This window comes from Rhea americana, unplaced genomic scaffold (genome assembly GCF_003343005.1).
Source record: "Rhea americana isolate MKP2758 unplaced genomic scaffold, rheAme1 scaffold_26, whole genome shotgun sequence".
Classification (NCBI taxonomy): Eukaryota; Metazoa; Chordata; class Aves; order Rheiformes; family Rheidae; genus Rhea; species Rhea americana.
Window position 1 is genome coordinate 5,677,641 of NW_028186379.1, and position 18,545 is coordinate 5,696,185.

The following is an 18,545-nucleotide window of genomic DNA, read 5'->3' on the forward strand; positions in this document are numbered from 1 at the left end:
CCAGCGGTCATGCCGCGCGCGCGGCGTCCCAACGGCCGCTCCAACCGCCGCCCCAACGGCCGCTCGGCGGCGTGTCCTCCGCCGCGCCCCGGGCCGTGTGGCCACCGGGCCTCGCTAAGCGCAGCTTTGCGGTGTCGCCGCCCTCTCGCGAGTGCCATGGGCTGTGCGGGCGTTTTTGTGGCCCTCGCCCAGGGTTGGTGGTAGGTGTGGGGTGTTGGAACGAGCGACAAATAAATTGTTCTGAAAAAAAAAAAAAAAAGTGGGTGAGGGAAAACGCAAAGTGATTCTCCTCTGCCCAGCTGTGGTGCTAAACTTTTTGTTTCTCAGTTGTTTAGAAAGAATGTTAGTCACCCTAATAAAAAAAATGAACAGTTCAGGTTTTAATTAAAAACAACTAACCTGCTGAGTATCCATAGCCTCTCCTTCCACACCTGTTCTGACTTTACAACCTGCTCTTACACAGCAATACCTTTTCCAGCTATTTTTGCTTCTCTCTGTTCTGGAAAGACTTTTTATTCCTTCTCATTCCTTAAGCTTATCTGAGTGTTTCTGATAGTTGTTTTGGCATTTACAAGGCATGCTGTTTGGAGAGACTCGGAGTCATTTCCTGAGGAGAAATCTGTATGTTTAATGAGTGCAGTTTCTCATTTTTCTGTTGTCACAACATTTCCTTTTTTTTCACTGTGTCCAATGCAATAGTATGCAAACTGTGCCTTACAATATTCTTAGTGTTTTATTGTGTCTTGTTTCCTGAATTCTAATAAAATAATACTTTTAAAAAATCAAGTTATCTAGAATCACAACATCTTATTATCAACTTTTTTTTCCACATTGCAGTGAGATCTCTGGCTTTTATATGGAAGCAAAACTTAAGGTAGCAATGTTTATTGTTGCAAAAATAAATGATATGCATGCTAAACTAAATACAGAGGAGTTCACATTATGATTCATGGAACAAATACAAAGGCAGAAGTTGCCTCAGTAATTCCTTATAGCCTACATTATTCTTTGGACCTAACTCTTTTTCTGTAGCTCTTTTTTTGTGTATTTTTAAGCTTATTAGTCAGGTCTTATAAAGATAAGAAAATATATGTATATCAAATATAGTCTTTGATTTTGTGATGTCTTACTGAGCGCACTCTTCCCAGCTTCGCTCATGAGGCTGGGGGAACCTCTTCTGAACCTTAGCTGACTTGGCAGGCCCCCYGTTTTCACTCCCAGTCGCTGCTTGCTTTCAAGAGATGGAGAAGAAAAGGAGCATGTTTAGAAGACCTTGGGCTGCACTGTGGGAGAAGATCTTGGGGGATGTTTGGGCACATTGCAGGGCTAGAAATCAGCATTATGTTTTCTGTAATTTTTTTATTGGTAACATCCAGTGCATCACCAATGTTAGTTGAAACATATTGGTTGTATAGCTTTTGACACTCTCCTGCCAGAACCAGTGCTTTCTACATGATTTGACACACTTGGTCATCTCGTACCTCAAGGGAGACGAGCATCTCTTTGCAGCCACGGGGGGAGAGTACAGCAAAGTACTTTAAATTATCAGTCTCATTTAATTGCTTAATTTTTTCCTTTAACAAGATGGTGTTTTTTGAATGATTAATAGAGTACAGAAGCTCTTTACTGTAATGGTTTCTTTTAGTTATTAGCTTTTGATTTAAGCTGAGTTCTGAGTCCTGCTCCTTAAGACCCTCAGTAGCGCACACAAGCTGCTAGAGAGTGACCAGAGCCCTCTGTCAGACTGGCCTAGTTGCCTTAAATTACAAATTCATTGAAATGAAGACACTTAAAGGGGATTTTGATATGACACATTTAGAGAGGCTGTTCACATAACTTTGTCTCCCAGAATTCAGGTCTTTAAAACTCCATGCTCCAACATTGCCAAATAAAGGTATGCTCGGTTAGGAGTGTCCCACAAAGAAGGCCTTGGTGATAAAGAGCTCATATGTCCTATCTGAAATCAGCCGTGCAGCTATTTTGCATGTCAGGCACTATATCTAACTACAAAGGTAGTCATCCCCTCACCTTGGTCTGCAAAGATCCCTTCTCATAATAAAATTATTCTAGCATGAATTTCTTAGTCCAGAGATTGCTGCAAACCTCTTAATCAAGTGAAGTACAAGCAATAGTTTATATTAATTTGCTCTGCTCTGCCTGCTCATCAGGGAAAAGAGACAACTGGCTTTCACAGCTGTGACTCAAGGCTTGATCTGAGTCTGCAAATGTGAAGTGAAAAGGAAGGCCTTTCTCTTTTTTCTTACCTAAGTTTAAAATAAAGTAACTTCAGAGTTTCTCCTGGGTTATTTCAATGGAAAGGAGCATTTGCATTCATGGTCATTTATTTCAAAGAAGTCTCTTGACAGTTTCAAGTGTTCTGCCTGTCTTATATCCAGTGAATCTAGTAAATATCTGCTCTTATTGCTGAATTCTGATCATAGTTTATTTTGTTTAATAACACGTCAGAATTTCTTCAATGTAATATTTTATACTTCATTTCTGATGCTGCAGTTATTTACATTTCTAAACATATTTCTTTTGAAATGTACTTTTTAATCAAGATAAGCAATTCATAGATAATCTTCTCTCAGAGAAGCGCTAACATTAGCATTAACAAGTATCTCTCTCAATACACTTTGGTATTGATTCCATTGTGGTAGATGGGTGTATTACTCAACAGCATGCCTTTTTGCTTCGTACCAGTATTAAAAGGGAGGAATGGGCTCTTCAGATGAAGAACATTTATGTTGTAGGCTAAGGAGTCAGGCAGAAATTCTCACAACAGTGATTGGTAATTGCGCAAGAGCAGGCAGGTATTGTCGATCACAAATATATGAATATTAAGAATGTCTCCTAGTTTTAGACTATAATCATTTTCCTGCTTTATTGTCTGATTGGTTTCTCACCATCCAATTAGTTCATCATTCTGACCAAGTAGCAACATATTTATTACTTTCTTCTCAGGGCTCACTCTCCTAATTCCTCTTTCTATTATTATACTTCTTTTAGCATGACAGTTCCTATGGTTAGTACTGGTTTTAACATTTTCTTGTGGATCCTTGCATACATAAGGAGTTTCACTTATCAGTTCTAGTAGAGTAAGTTATTAAAACAAATAATAATAAAAAATCTTTAGTTAATTTTTGGTCAAATTTTTGCTCTATGCTTTGAAGTCCCGCCTTGATGCAACCCTGTCTAACATGCCTAGGTGACCCTGCTTGAGCAGGGGGTTGCACTAGGTGATCTCCAGAGGTCCCTTCCAACCTTACTGATTCTATGATTCTATGAATAAATCTGATTTATTAAAGGTGTTCATCTGGGGAGAAAGAAGAAAGAAAGGATTGTTCTGCACTGGCTGGGTCTGGCATATTTTGGCCTGAATCAAATGACACAAGTTGACCATAGATCTGGTACCTACTTTCCTACACATCACATTTTTATCGCATGACTTTAACCAACTCTCCTTTATATCAGATACTATACTAGTGAAATCATCATACAAATACTTGGGTGGAACAAATCCTTATTAAGCTCTTACTGCAAATCCTGTGGCAGGAGTCTGAAATAACTGCATAGTGCTGCTGAGGCCCATATTTATAGAATTGGGTACAGATGATGAGAAAGTGGCTCATTAGGTTCTCATAAACATGTCATGTAATGCATACRTGCTTTTGTGCCTCATCTCCCTTGTCATCTCTGAGAAGTAATCTTAATAGAGGAACCAAGTAAGTGACTGATTATTGGCTGGGATGTACACATATTTTTACTCAGGGATGGGAGTCAATTATTTCTCAACRTATGATGACCTTTCATTAAAGATACTGAAAAAATAAAAAGCTTTGTCTTCGGGTCATCAAACCAACCATTTACAGGTTCAACCAGCTGAGCAGGCAACGAGACAGTTATGTGAAGCTTAATGCACCTGCTTTTCGCAACTTATCCCCTGATTCATTCTGACAACTTAAACATGCAACCAGTTCTTTCTCCAACTCCTTCTAAACTTGTGCCTTTTTGCTGGCACTCTGTGCGCATCCAGCAGGCTCCCGCAGAAAAGTGATGTGCTCAGGTTTTCTCTTTTGACTGATCCCTTTGGCCACTTACTTAATGTATTTCTCTGTACCATGTGGAGAAAATAAAATAAATGCCAATTCCTTTTTAAAAAAAGGAAGGTGTTGTGCTTACTTCTTTACATGAAGTTCAAACAATAGCAGACCTCCAAAGTGCAACGTTGCCTCCTTTGAGGTGTGATGAGGTAGGATCCAGCAAAATCTTTTTGTCCATTGATTTTAACACAAAGACGGTTGGTAGCGGCTCTTTACAGATGGGTGTTAGGCACCTAAATGCTTTCTCTGAGTCTGCCTTAATGCTTTCTTCCTTCTTTACATGGTGGAGTAAGGGGGCAGCTGACACTGGAGCACAGCACTAATTACTCCCTCAAACACTGCCACAAAGGCATGTGCCAAAACTGAAGGTTGCACGCACATGCAGAGACACACTTGGAGTACAGGGCTAGTAGAAATAATAATTGTGTCCTGAGGAACACTTGCCTTCTTCCTAGGGAAGATGATAAATGGAAAGTGATTGATCCTGCCATAAAAAATAATTAAAAAACAGCAAGGACATTATCTGAAAGCCCAGGAAAAGAAGATGTTAAAAAAAAAAAAAAAAAAAATCCAAGGAGGAAATCCTATAAACAATCTCAACTAGAATAAAATATATTGAATGTACTGAAACGCAGAAGGAAAAATCATTTGACATTGGTGGCAGAAGTTGATTTTGTTTGGGAGCTGGTGGGAGTGTAAGAGGACGAGCTGTTGCTTACCACATATGGTTAGCACTTATAAGTAGAAATTAATACACTTCCACTTCTTTTTCTATTAAAGCTGTTACTTTCATGGTAGTGGCATCTTTGGGTTCCAAGGATATATAGGAAGGACTGGCTTTTTGAGTCAGTCAGTGTCCTGAAAATCTTGATTAATTTGAAATATCAGGTTAATAGTGTTGTGATACTGTTGGCTACTAACCACTAAAGTAGATGAAGATAAGACAGAACTCTTGGTATCTCTTGAGATTTGTTTGCTTTATGTTTAAAGCTCTTAGAAGAAACAACAAAAAAAAATTTCCCCTCCGTTTCAGCTATTGATGTAGTGGTATGCCAGGAACAATCTGTCACTGAAAGTGTGAAAATTCAGTGTAGACAGGCAGGACAGTGCAAGGTTAAAGGAGGAGGTGGCATTTGTCTCTTCTGCAGCCACGGCTTTTAGGAAGATGGTATCTAGGTGTGGAGTTCACAGCTAAATGACAAATGCATTTTGACTCAGGTGGAGAGGAATAAGAAGAGCTGTATAACTCTAAAGCTTACTCCAGGCTTAAATGATTTAGCCATTTTAAGAATTTAGCTTAGGATTTCAACTGGAATGTGGGAATTTCTCGTAGACAGAGACTTACTCTAGGGTCAAAAGATTGATTCTTAGGTGTTTAGAAATTCACACCTTTTAGAGAAATACTTTGWTATGTCTGAAGAAAAAGGTTTATTTCAACTCTGAAATTTCTTTCTTAAGCTAGAATTATATTATTGCTAGTTTTTTGAGTAATTTTTGAAACTTATTTCAGTTCCTGTTTGTCATTCCAATTTTTTTGTACCTATATCTTTAAAATATTTTTAAAGCTTCTAAATTTGTTTCTGTTTCTTTCTCCTCTTTGGTATTTTAGTCTATATGACTTATGGGTCACTCATAGCAGATTGCAGTGTGCCAGGAGAGCACTATACCCTTCCTATTTGGCTTTGGATACTCCCAGAGAAAGTACGTATTGCTACACCTGCATGTGTGTGCAAATGCTCTGTTGTCTGAATTGCTTTTCCTCTCTTCTTTTGTCTTGCTATGTATTGAAACCATAGAATTAATAGAATAGAAGTTATCTTTTAGTACAAAATTACCTTTCCATTCCATAATTAAGTTGGAATCAGCATTTTGCCTCCTCCTATAAAGGCTTCAGAGAAAGGAAATGTTAATAAAAACTTCATGCCATTTTCAACCTGAAGCTTCGTCTGGTCACCTCTAGCATGTTTATAAATATCTGAACTGCACTGCTCTTTGTAGAATACAATAATAAAAAAAAAAATCCCTTGCGGGTGCATGCACAAAATAGGGACATCTGCTGGATAACTTGCAGAGTTACTGCCATGGCTTTCTGTGTCTGTCTGTATTGAACTAGTTAATCTAGAAATGCATTGAAAATTCCTTTCCTGATACAAAACCATCACAATTCGTTATGGAAAGGAGCTCCTGTCAACGAATATCATTCACACCACCTTATGTTTCATTAGAGATTGAATGAGATCTGTTAGTCTCTTTCTACAGTGGTATCTTATGGCCACAATACTTACTTTGTTCCTTATGTTGCTTGCCTTCTGCCCTGGTGCAGCTTCCATGCCATGCCGACTCACCTGACGAGGGAGGGCATTGAACAATGATTCTTTCTTGTCTGCCATCTCAACTGCTTAGGTCATACCACGATGTTGTTGACTTCACTCTAAATAATACATATTTTCTAAAACTACTCTTAGATGAGGAGAAAGCTATGAAATACTGTTTCCTTAACTCACAGCTCTCTGTAATTGCAGCTAGGTTAAGCACTGAAGGCCATATTCTCCTTCATTTGCACCCACTGAAATCAGATCTAGAGTATTCAATTGCTATATATAAAAAAATAATATTCATTAGGATTCAGAGTGTGTCAATGTCACCTTCATAATGAAAAGTATTATTTTTCCTGATGGGGCACCCCCCAGCTACATTAATAGCACTTTTGGTTTTTGATGTCTGGGTTTTAGCATGACAAGAGCTTGGTTGCTCCCTGCATYTTAAAGTGTATGATTTAGTGCTCTGTCTCTCAATTTTAATAGGAAAGCATCCCAAAACAAACTAGTGAAAATATTTCTACSTTACTGCAGGTGAGATGCCTCACCCAAGTACAAGGTACAAGGGAAATGTAGCCACTGCCTGTTTGCAACTTACTTCAAGTTTCTGCTGCCTGAAAAATATGTAGGATTTCTACATTGAATGAAAATTATCAGTCATTCCACAATACCATGTCTGTGTTGTACTCAAGTGCAGGCTGAAATGTACCCTTTACTTCTCCAGCTTTGTGCTGCTCCAGCTATGCAAAACAGATGGAAAATTGGAGGAATGGAATATGTTTGTTATAATGGCTCTTTTCTGTTTAAGCACAGGTGTGACTTCCCATGGCCCTGAAAATGTCCACTTGTCACAGTGGCCTTCAGGTGCTTCACAAGTAAAACAGCTGCTCTGTACCAGAGACCAGACCTGAGGCTGTAGTTCCGTGAAAGACACATGGAGGGTTTGGTATCACCTTTTCCTTCTTTTTGAAGACCTGTGCAGCRTGGCTTTGAGGGAGTCCCAGATCTGGGCTACTGCCTTTGGTGTATTCAGTATTTTCTGTACCGGCTCAACAGACCATCTACTCYAGTAGACTGTCTTCACAGTGGCCAGCAGGCAGCTACAAATGGCCTGTCTGCRGAAGAAATTTCTCCCATACTGTTTGCTAGAGGTAGCCTGTGTATTAACCTTATTCTTTAATTCTTTAATTTTACATAAAGGCCAAACAAATGCTGTGAGTGTAGAAGAGGAAACAGAGGGAATGCAGATGTGGGATGTAAGGGGAAAACATGACAGGGAGGCCATCTGCACCATCAAGCAGCTAASTCTGGTCTGATTTGGTCTGTATTTGATATCAGCTGTGTCATACAGCAYTGACATAGTCAGCTGTTATTCATATCTCATATTCATCATGAAGTATCTTTCATTACATCATTCACTGGAGTGATACAGAGCTGTTGGCAAAAATGCACATTCACCATTGGCTTATCAAAAATACTGAGATTATGCATGTAGCCAAATATTTCTGAAATATTTCGAGTAGCTCTTCGATGCTTTAAAAAGTTATTCTCTTTCTAATGAGTCTTTATCTTTAGCATGTCATTATTTCTTGCAGTACTTATATCTAATTCTATTTTATCTTATTCCATTGTGGTTATATTAGTATAAATCCAGCATTACTTTACTGTTTCATTGCCATCAGTTTATGCCAGAGAACAGAATCTAGTCCTTGAAATTTAAACATTATAGCTTATTCAGTAATTATCACAAGATACTGATTAGTTATGCTCCATGTACTTACTGACAGAGCTAAACAGTTCATTTTTTCCATTCTCGAAATGTTGATTTGCAAATAATTCATGAAGCTTTCTCCCTTYTTCATGATCTCAAGACTTATGTTTTACTTATGTATTTAGAATAGTCTTCTTTTAGTTTTGCCACTAACTTTTGCACAGTCATAGTTGCCTTCTCTGAAGTCCTTTAAATTGCTGGTGTCCTTACAAGGTAGAAAAAATCTACATAATGATACTACACATSTCTGTTTACCTTATTATGCCATTTATAGCTTTTGACAAACATCTCAGAGTATTTTAGGAGTAGAATTAAAAGTTTATAGTGCCATGAACCAAAATTTCAGACTTTGTGTGTCAGCAGTGAAAAGCAAATGATACCAGGTTCATCTGTAGCAGGAAATAACACAAACCACCAGATTCTGGGTTCCCTGCAACTGACACCATATAGCTTATTTTTAGAGATGATGGGCAACTACTTCTTCTCTTATTCATGTTTGGTGCTTAGTATTTTTAAAAAATTTAATTCTAGATGAATAGTCTAGGAGACCAACCATGCTGCTGGTTAGCGTGCATATTCTCTATAGCACTTGTTGAGGGAGAAGGCTGCATGCYGTTGTGCCTCGTCTATCTGCAGCCACCAATGGGTACAAAAACACTCCAGTGGGCGTCCAGTTCATTACTGCCATTTGATTTTTAATTTAGAATTGTGAATCTGCTCCACAGCAATCACCTGTATTTAGCAACTACCCATTTCTATTTTTCCCTGGACTCTTAAAGATTTTGACTATAAAGACTTGTTGATTATCCTTCTAGTATTAGTCTCATTTTCTTGGAAAACTTGTAGAAAGAAATCAGGAAAATGTTAAGAAATCAAATGTTGCACTCAATGGAAACAAGATGTCTGATTTTAGTAATTTTTTCTGACAGATTAAAATTTATTTTAATAACCAGATTATTCAAGATGGATAATAARGTTATTTCAGAAAGAATTGTTACTTGCCTAGAACCCAGGCAACAGAGAAAATCCAATGTACTGAAAAACACAGGTTTCCAAGTTCAAAACCAACCTTTAATCTCATGCCTCAACTTTTACATTTAAAATTAACTGCATGTGCATTCTTGCAAAAATGATTACATTTAGATAATAATTTAGATATTAGCATGGAGATCTCTAACTGAGGCCCAAATCTGAGGTCAGAAATCAAATGTGCGTTTACTACGTAGGATGGCTAGGCATCTAAATTGATGRTATCCGCCATACCTGTAATTTTGCGTCTGCCTTTAAAAATAAGGAGCTTTCCATCCTAATTCCCATTTCAAAATSTAGTTCACACTACTCATTTATTAGAACCTTCTCTCTATTCAGCTGCACAAAATGACACTAAAAACTGAGGCTAGACATGCATGACCAGTTGATGATACCAGAATAGTACATCAAAGAAAGTGTCTTGTAGATGACTGGCCAATAAATCTGCTTGACAATTTAATTGGTATAATTGATAAAATCCATATAACTACCAGGGAGGAAATTAAATTACTATATACAAATCAGATTGGGATTTAGATTAAAATTTTCTGGGTCAATTCTGTTTCATGCAAATTATGTTATGGAAGACCCCCTGGTTTAGAATACATTTATTAAGCTTTCTCATAAAAAGTGTATTCATTCATGTAGAATGGCATAGGCTAGTATCATTACATATGGTGAAAGTATATTGCACAGGTCTTCCAAGCTCCACACGTGTCTGTAGTACGTATAAAAACGCCGTAGAAACCATGATTATGTTTTATTCTTATGCGATCAGATTGTGCCTTAGACACAACAGGTTGTAGTCATGCTCTAACATGAGAGGTGCTAAAGTGCCATCCAGCTGTGTTATTCATGAAGGCCTTTTATTGTATTAACGGGGAGTTTTAGGACTTCATTCAGTTCCAACCTAAAGAGAGAGCAGGTGGGATTTACCGAACGGAGTGCTAGGCCCTGTGTTATGCAGGGAGGCAGACTAAATAATTACAACAGCTTCTTCCAGCCTTAAAAGCCACAAAATAAAATATGCTGCAAACTCGATGGAGAGCAGAAGCAACCCTGCTTTTYGTGGTACTTTGCAGAAGAGCAGAATGACTGTTGCCGTTGCCGTTGTTTCTGTGCCAATGCACCTGCACCTCCGCAGGTCCTGAGTGACAGGGGTGATGGCTTCCCTGGAGCCCCAGAAATCCCTACATATTTCTGATTCACGCGAGTTTGATAAAAGAAGGTTAGTAATCATGGCATGTGGCCTTGAGAGTGCCTGAATACACATTGGTATGAAAGCAGAAATGCAGAAGAAGCCTCTGTGCTCTTAAATGAGAGGGAGAAGACAAAGCCTGGAGGCCACTCCGGTTTCACAGCCTGCTTAAAAAAGATTGTATTGCAGTGATGAAGACAGGAAGATGCTTTCCGTGGGAACATAACACCATCTACCAGTTGTCAAGGAAAAGAAATGGTCGGAGGCCTGCTGCTTATGTTTACATGACTGTGTACCAGCTGTACAGTAATATTGTAATAAAAGCTGTTTGGGCAATCATTGTTATGCTGGTGCTGTTTAGCAGCTTGCTTCCAATATTGCATTACAAAAATTACATATTTCATATAATCAGGTCTGTCTCTTACTTAATCATCCTACTCCACGTATAAATCTTTAAAATGGACAAGTCTATAAATCACACACATTTTTCATTTACCATTTATTCTAAGCCAGGCAGTTTCTTATTTAAATTGCCATATGAATAAATCTAATAATCCTTATTCACTTACATCATCTCAAACTTTAAATCTAGTTCTGACTGAGGTCATAAGTGAAATCAGTATTAAGGGCAAAACTAGCAGCTGTAACAACTATAATAGCTCACAAAATTATATTAAAGGGCTGAAATAACATTAAAAATGAGGAAGAATTGAATTACATTATTAAAGCATGCTATGCTGAATCAGGCAAACATTTGGCCTAACCAGAGATCCTGAATGTGCATGTACTGGGTTTATCATCACAGTGGTCCATATGGCCTAGATAAATGAGGAATAAAAGCATTTTCTCAACCGTGTCTATTTATAAACTGCATTTGTATATAGTATTATATTGATTTTTTAAGGCAAYAGCTAAATTCTAAACAACTGTCCTAACAGCTAGAGATAGAAATATACATCTTGATCTAGAAGGGGCCATTTTGCTGGCCTCGCGTGTGGGGGAATTCTGATCTTTTAAGGAGGTCTAATGAAAGAGCTATCAGAATCATCAAAAAATTCCTCTTTGCTTCTCCTGCAAAACCCCCAAAATCACATTTTACTATATATAAAAAAAAAGATAGAATGACTCAGGCAATCCATCTGTCTTATAAACAATTTATGAACAATTCGTATGAAAATTCAGATACAAAAGAAAGTGAAARAACATGGTGGTGGTGCAGGAAACAGTTATGCGTCACAGAGGAGGATTCTGAAACATAYAGTGTTGCTTCCAAGCAGTGATGAATTTCAGAAGCCTTGCTTATTGCAGTTGCCTGGATGTTGTAACGCTTGCCTCCGCATGAAATTTCCTGCAGCTGGTTCTGCAAAGAAAGGTCTCTACAGCTCTGTCAGAAAAAAAGTTCTAATTCACATTCTCGTTGCTCTTTTAAATAGCAAGTGGGCATTCACCCACTGTCATTTGATATCTGGGTTGTGACAGCCTGTAAGCTGGAACTGCATTTTTCAGTACTTCTGCTTATTTCTAGCACTGGTGGAAAGTGTAAGGTACAGGGCAGGATCCTTCTCCAGAGCCCTCCAGCTTCTGGCAATGCACAATGTAGGGTCTTCCCTTGCCAGAGGCTGTATCTGGGCCATCATGTTTAGCAGGTGTCCATGGGTCTATTTGCTRTGAATTTGTCAAATTCATATTTCAATTCAATTTATTGAACCTATTTGCACTTTTGGTCTCCACAATGTAATCATGGGCTGTTTTGGGCAATTTGTTATCTGATGGTTTTATTAATTTTCCCTTCAATCATATGAGCCATGTAAAGTGAAACAATAAAAAAATCATTCCTTATTTGCTTTTGCCATGCTGGTCATCCTTCTGCAGACCTCTCTCAGTCCGAAACTTCACACCTACAACCAGCTGAATTTGTTCTCGTAAGGGAGCAGGTCCATACTAGGTCAGCCTCCTTGCTTGCTTTCACATTGTTCTGCCTGCAGTGCAAGAGGTTTATGCGATGGCATAACGATGCTTTGTTTCTCAATTGATTTCTAAGACAACCTTTTATTTGCTGTTTTGTTCACTGCTGAGTATTGAGCTGATAAAAGAGCAAAAGGCTGCCACCCCACAGGCTCCACTGTGTTTGGCTCGTACAGGCATATAAGGCACAACAGGCATGAGAGAGAGAAAACAGCAGGCTGAAAGTTGAAATCAGGTAGTTGAGGTAGGGACAGAAAAGCATTTTAGGATGCATGCAAATCTCCACTACTTAGTAGYAGACATTGCTGCTTTCCCCATGCCTGTGTTGAGTCAGATTATACTTCATTTGTAACAGAACAGCTGACTATAAGGGATACTTGAAGGATTTTTATGTGACTGCTTTACAGTTTTAGTATAGCCAAAGTGYAAAAGACAGGCTGAGAAAAGTGGAGAAATCGAGAATCAGACTTTTCTCTAACTCAGAATGCAAGTAAGTCTCTGATACTAATGACTAATGATCTATGTACAAATCCCTCTCAAAATGCATCATCCTGTGATTGGCCTGTTTGACTTTATACATAGAAACAGCAGCTGCCTCTAACAAACTACCGTTTATTTGCAAGCATTTGCTGCGCTGCTGGTTTGGCGTATCTATGGTGTGAGTGATGCACTTCTCAGTGGGCTGTTTGACATTCATGAGCCAAGCTGTGGTGCAGCAGCTACACTGATAGTAATGGGGTTGTGTCATGATAACAGCAGCACATGGTCTTGTGTTAAGCAGAATGAGTGTTGCCAGCCTCTGTACTGGACATGAGACAGGAAGAGCTGCAAGGGGAACTGAATCCRCGGGAACAGGCTGCTAGCTCACTGCTGCTGAGCACCTCAGCTCAGCCACTGGATGACCACAGCTGTTGGACATTGCAGATACAAGTCATTTAAATGTRCACGAGATGAAAAAGTCTTAGATACTGGTGTTGCTGGCTAACTGTATTCTTCATATCTTATATCCTTTTCTCAWTTTCTTGTTACAGCCACTTATTAAATCTTGTTTTCAATTAGTCTGTAACCCCCGGGGGATCCGAGACTCCTTTTGCTACAGCACTTTCACTTTCACAGGTCTCAGCATAGCCTGGCCTTAATCTTGACAACAGCACAGCACCCATCATAGAGGCAGCTAGACCTGGTGGCCAGCCAGGATCCCAGCCAGGAGCTGAGGCACCTTGGACTCTCTTTAAAACCAGTAGAAAGAGCTGGGCACGTTGGCAGGGCAACACAGATCTTGGGTGGGATGGGTTACCTTCGGGACCTTTTTACATTTCTCCTTCTATGGCCAGTGCCAGGGTAGGCTGGGTAGGAGGACCCATGGCGTGGTGGAGCCCTGCATGGGGAGGCACCAGGACCTCAGCCTGGGTTCAGGAGAATTGGAAGAGGGATGATGACAGCCCCCCACCCTCCTGCAGACAACTCTGGTGGAAAGCCACAGCCACTCATTCCTGTGCCACCATCAGCACCAGCCACACAAATGTTTCCTGACTTGAATTCAGGCCAAAGTCTCTTCAGCCAGCCATTACTTCTAATTGGAAATTTCCCCAATTTTTTGCAGTTCCTTAGGACAAAGCTAGATTGGTTTGCCTTTATGCATCTTTTTATAATAAGAATGGCTTTTCTAGAATTTTGCTAACTTGTACAAGTCACCAAGAATTGCTGCAAATTGTTTTTTTTTCTCCTGTACTGTAATTCAGTATTTGGCAGTATTTTGCATTTGTACAGCAGCACAGGGAATCCTTGAAATGCTGCAGAACGCCAGCTGAGCTCACACAATAAATACTGACATTTTTGTGTTGACCACTGTAGGCTTTGATACCCTGTAGTGTTGTAAAATACTTAATTTTTAGAAACATGAGGCTTTATGCTGTCASCCAATAATATATGTTTAGCATAAGATAGGTAATCTGCTATCTTCTAGTGAAGATGGCTGAAGATGTGATCTTTGGAGCTTGGGTCAGTGAGATTTTTTTTTTTATCTAGCAAGAGCAGGACAACCTCCACTAAGCAGAAAACAGTAACTTTTCTGTTAGGCAAATTAAGATGGTTTGGTAATCCTATACCATAATATAACATCAAATATTTGCCATAATTTCATTCCTTTTAGCCACATTATTACTATATTTTGCAATATTTTAAATACATTTCTACAAACTAGAGATGAAGGACTTGGAGACACTTGACACCAAATCCCTGTGGAGAGCACCAGGTCCTTCTAGATTTCAAATGTACCACATCTGTGTTTACAAGGGAGATACAGTAAACATCTGCTRCTGTATATCAGATGGGACAGTGCTGGCTTTATATGCAATTCATGACAATCTTGAAGAAAATCGTATTAGGCCTTTCTATTTTCATTATCTCTTCTGTGACAGGAATATTCTCTGTGCCTTTGAAAATGCTAACAGCTGTCAAAAATAAATAAGSCACTTTTGACATGCTGCCTTTCATTGCAAGAGCTCTCAAAGTGATTAACTAATAGTGATCTTCCTGATTCTCACCTGCCTGTTCTTTCAGCCAGTATAATTGGTGCTTACCCATCCAAATACATACGTCTGCCTGTTTCTCTAAGCAGGCAAGTTTTAGAACAAAATGCATCAAATTGCGCTTATCCCAAGCGGGCCTGGCCCTTTAAGGATGAAGGGAGTTCCTGCAGACAAGTATCCTCTGTTTCAGTAATAACATTTTTTTTAATGATGCAGCCTGAGAGGAAGTGGAGGGTTTGGGGAGCAGGCATGGGAGAAGCAGCTGGGGGGCTGAGAAAGCCTCCGGAAAAAAGATCCCTATTTGCAGTGCCTGGGGTATCAAGGAGTGGTGGTGGGAGCTCTGTGAGCAGAGCGGGTTAATGTCTCCCTGCTGCCACAGGGAAAAAGTATCTCAGAGGCTGSCGGGAGTTGCAGTCCTGGGTTACACCAGCCTTCAGTATAGGATCCTGGCAGAAGTCCCTACCGGGAAGGGTATGGAGCTCTCTCTGCACACCGGTGTGTTTTGGAGAAATCCGAAGTGCTCCAAACATGGAGAAGCCTCTCCTCCGCTTGTCCTGTGTCCTGCACAGTCCTGCGTGGTGGTCTGGCTTCACGGACAAGGGTGCTGCACCTGAGCTGCTCTCTGCCTCTCACCCTGTGGGTGACATCCTCCCTGCCTGTTTCTCTTCCTACTCATTTCCCCCATCATCTTAGGAGTAGGGGCCACTTTAACCTAGGGACCATACCTTCTCTGCCCCACTCTAGGCAGCCCTGCTGGGTACAGGGACGTCATGTCTGGGAACATGTGTCCCACTGCTGCCCATGAAGGACCCTCAACCTGAAACATTTTCCATAGAGTAGGTGCCTGTAATTAATTTTTTTCAAGGAACTATAAGAACTGTGTTTTTTTGTTGTTTTTTTTGTTGTTTTTTTGTTTTTTAATAAAAAAGAGTGCCAGTGTTCACCTTTTATTTAATGGTCTGGTTGGTCAAAACATTCACTCTGAACACTGAATTCTTGAATTTGGACCTTCTTCCACACAAAGTTTCAAGCCTGTATCTTCTGTCTCTTGGAGAGTACCTMAATAACCAGTGCATGGGCAGACAGAAATGATATGTTTATGGGGGAGCCAGGCACTGTTGCCTGCTGCTAGGGGCACTCAACAGAGGGGAGGATTTTTGTGTTCCAGACTCAGGTGCTACTGTTATTTCTATTTGTATTTAATGCAAAAGCCACAAGTAGCGTGGGAGCTTTGCCTGTTGCGCTGCATGGCAGCATAGCTGCACGTAGGGGAATAGTTTGAACAACCATGAGGCTGCCCTTGCCTGGAGAGCAGGTTCTTTTTGGRCTATTGGCAGGAATTTGTGTCTCTTGGACTGAGAAAGGAAATCTTGGTCTTTTTTAGGYTGCAAGCCAGAGAGGTGATAGCTGCTTCTCCAGCTCAGCCTTGTCTTCATGTGCCTGTGTCRCCAGCAGAGATGGATCAGATAGGGAAGATTTTGGCTGTCTATGTGCCCATAGCAGAGCAGGGCAGAAGCTCCAGCTGGCACTGGGTGCTACTGTCTGGGCACAGCTGGGAGCAGGGCTGTCAGCACTGAGGATACTCCAAAATCAGCCAGAGATGGACATCTGGAGTTTAGGTGTCCCACAGTTCAGCAGCTGTGGCGTGATTATTTGGACCCAAGTTTTGGCCTTTGGTGTCTACCTAAGCTACCTAAGCCTAAGCTGTCTTTGGGATGTGATTCCCACAGCTTGGATAAGCATCCCAAAGCCAAGATTTCTGAAATCAGAAGGGAATTTGAAAATCTCATCCCTGCTGTAGCTACAAGCAGTTCTCTAGGGATCAGCCAGAAGGGGGCTCTGGTACTGTGAGGGTTCATCTGGCCTCCCAGCTCGGAAAGTCACTTCCATCACCCCTGGCTCATCTGATTTAGGATCCTCTCAGTCTCTGGAGCTTATACAGGGTGAATGGGTCACATTCATCCCTAGTTTAACTCCATAAAAAGCACATATAGGAAAAAACGTAATGCGTTCCATTTCAGCTCACACTGATGCACATTTGTGCTTGAAGGTAGGAAGGATCTGAGGCATTGTTCAAGTTTTTCAAAAACAGTAATTCATACTTAGCACAAATAGGGAAATGATGCACTATACTTTATAATACCTTATATGTCACACACACATACCCAGCATGTTGTATCATGTTCTGTACRTTTAAAACAGTATCTAGCAATAGCTGCCAATTTTTAACGCAAGAGATAAAGAACAGTGTATTGTGCTATATGATCTGGAAAACTGGGTAGAGAGGAACCTCATGAAGTTCAACAAAGGCAAGTGCAGTTTTCTGTATCTCGGGAGGAATAACCCCATGCACCAGTACGGACTGGGGGCCGGCCTACTGCAAAACAGCTCTGCAGAGAAGGACCTGGGTGTCCTGGTGGACAACAAGTTGAGCATGAGCCAGCAGTGTGCCCTTGTGGCCAAGAAGGCCAATGATATCCTGGGGTGCATTAGAAAGAGTGTTGCCAGCAGGTCAAGGGAGGTGATCCTGCCCCTCTACTCAGCCCTGGTGAGGCCTCATCTCGAGTACTGTGTCCAGTTCTGGGCTCCCCAGTACAAGAGAGACATGGAGCTACTGGAGAGAGTCCAGYGTAGGGCTAYGAGGATGATCAGAGGGCTGGAGCACCTGCCCTATGAGGAACGGCTGCGAGAGCTGGGCCTCTTYAGCCTGGRGAAGAGAAGACTGAGGGAGGATCTTATCAATGTGTGTAAGTACCTGAAGGGAGGGTGTCAAGAGGATGGGGCCRGACTCTTTTCATCRATGCCAAGTGACAAGACAAGAGGCAATGGACACAAACTGAAACACAGGAAATTCCACCTGAACATGAGGAAAAACTTCCCTGTGAGAGTGACAGAGCACTGRAACAGGTTKCCCAGAGAGGTTGTGGAGTCTCCTTCTCTGGAGATATTCAAAATCCACCTGGATGTGATCCTGTGCAACATGCTCTAGGTGACCCTGCTTGAGCAGGGGGATTGGACTAGATGATTGCCAGAGGTCCATTCTAACCTCAACCCTTCTGCAATTCCACCAAAAGAAAGAAAATTAACGATAATTTGAAAAGCCTTGGTACTATCAGACTTAAAAATTCCTCTGTTTTGCATTCAGCCCACTTCTGTACTTAACATACTTTTGGGAGCTGTATAAATAAATAACACTCTTAGTTCATGACAGCTTTGTAGAAAGACTCATTTGTAAAGTGGRAAGTGGTTTCATGAAGATCAGTCATAATCTCCAATTCCACTGCCACTATCATGAGTATAATCTGTAGTACAAAGTACTTGAGAMAAGAATTAGCTTTTGAATTTGAATAGGTCACTACAGTGTCTAGTCCTGCAGGTCTGACTCCCGATTCTGCAGTACGCTAACTCCTAACCTGTGCTCACCACTGCATTTCCTGAACAGTACTGGCAGATGAAATCACAATACAATTCCTACCCATAATTAGCCAGTATTATTAGTTATTTATTAGATTATTTATAGATTTTTTTTTATTTCTATGTTTCTATATTCTATTGCTCTGGGGGGGGAWGTCATACAGACAGGGTAGATGACGAAACACAAGTTGGGTTGGGGGGCCTCCAACGGGTGCA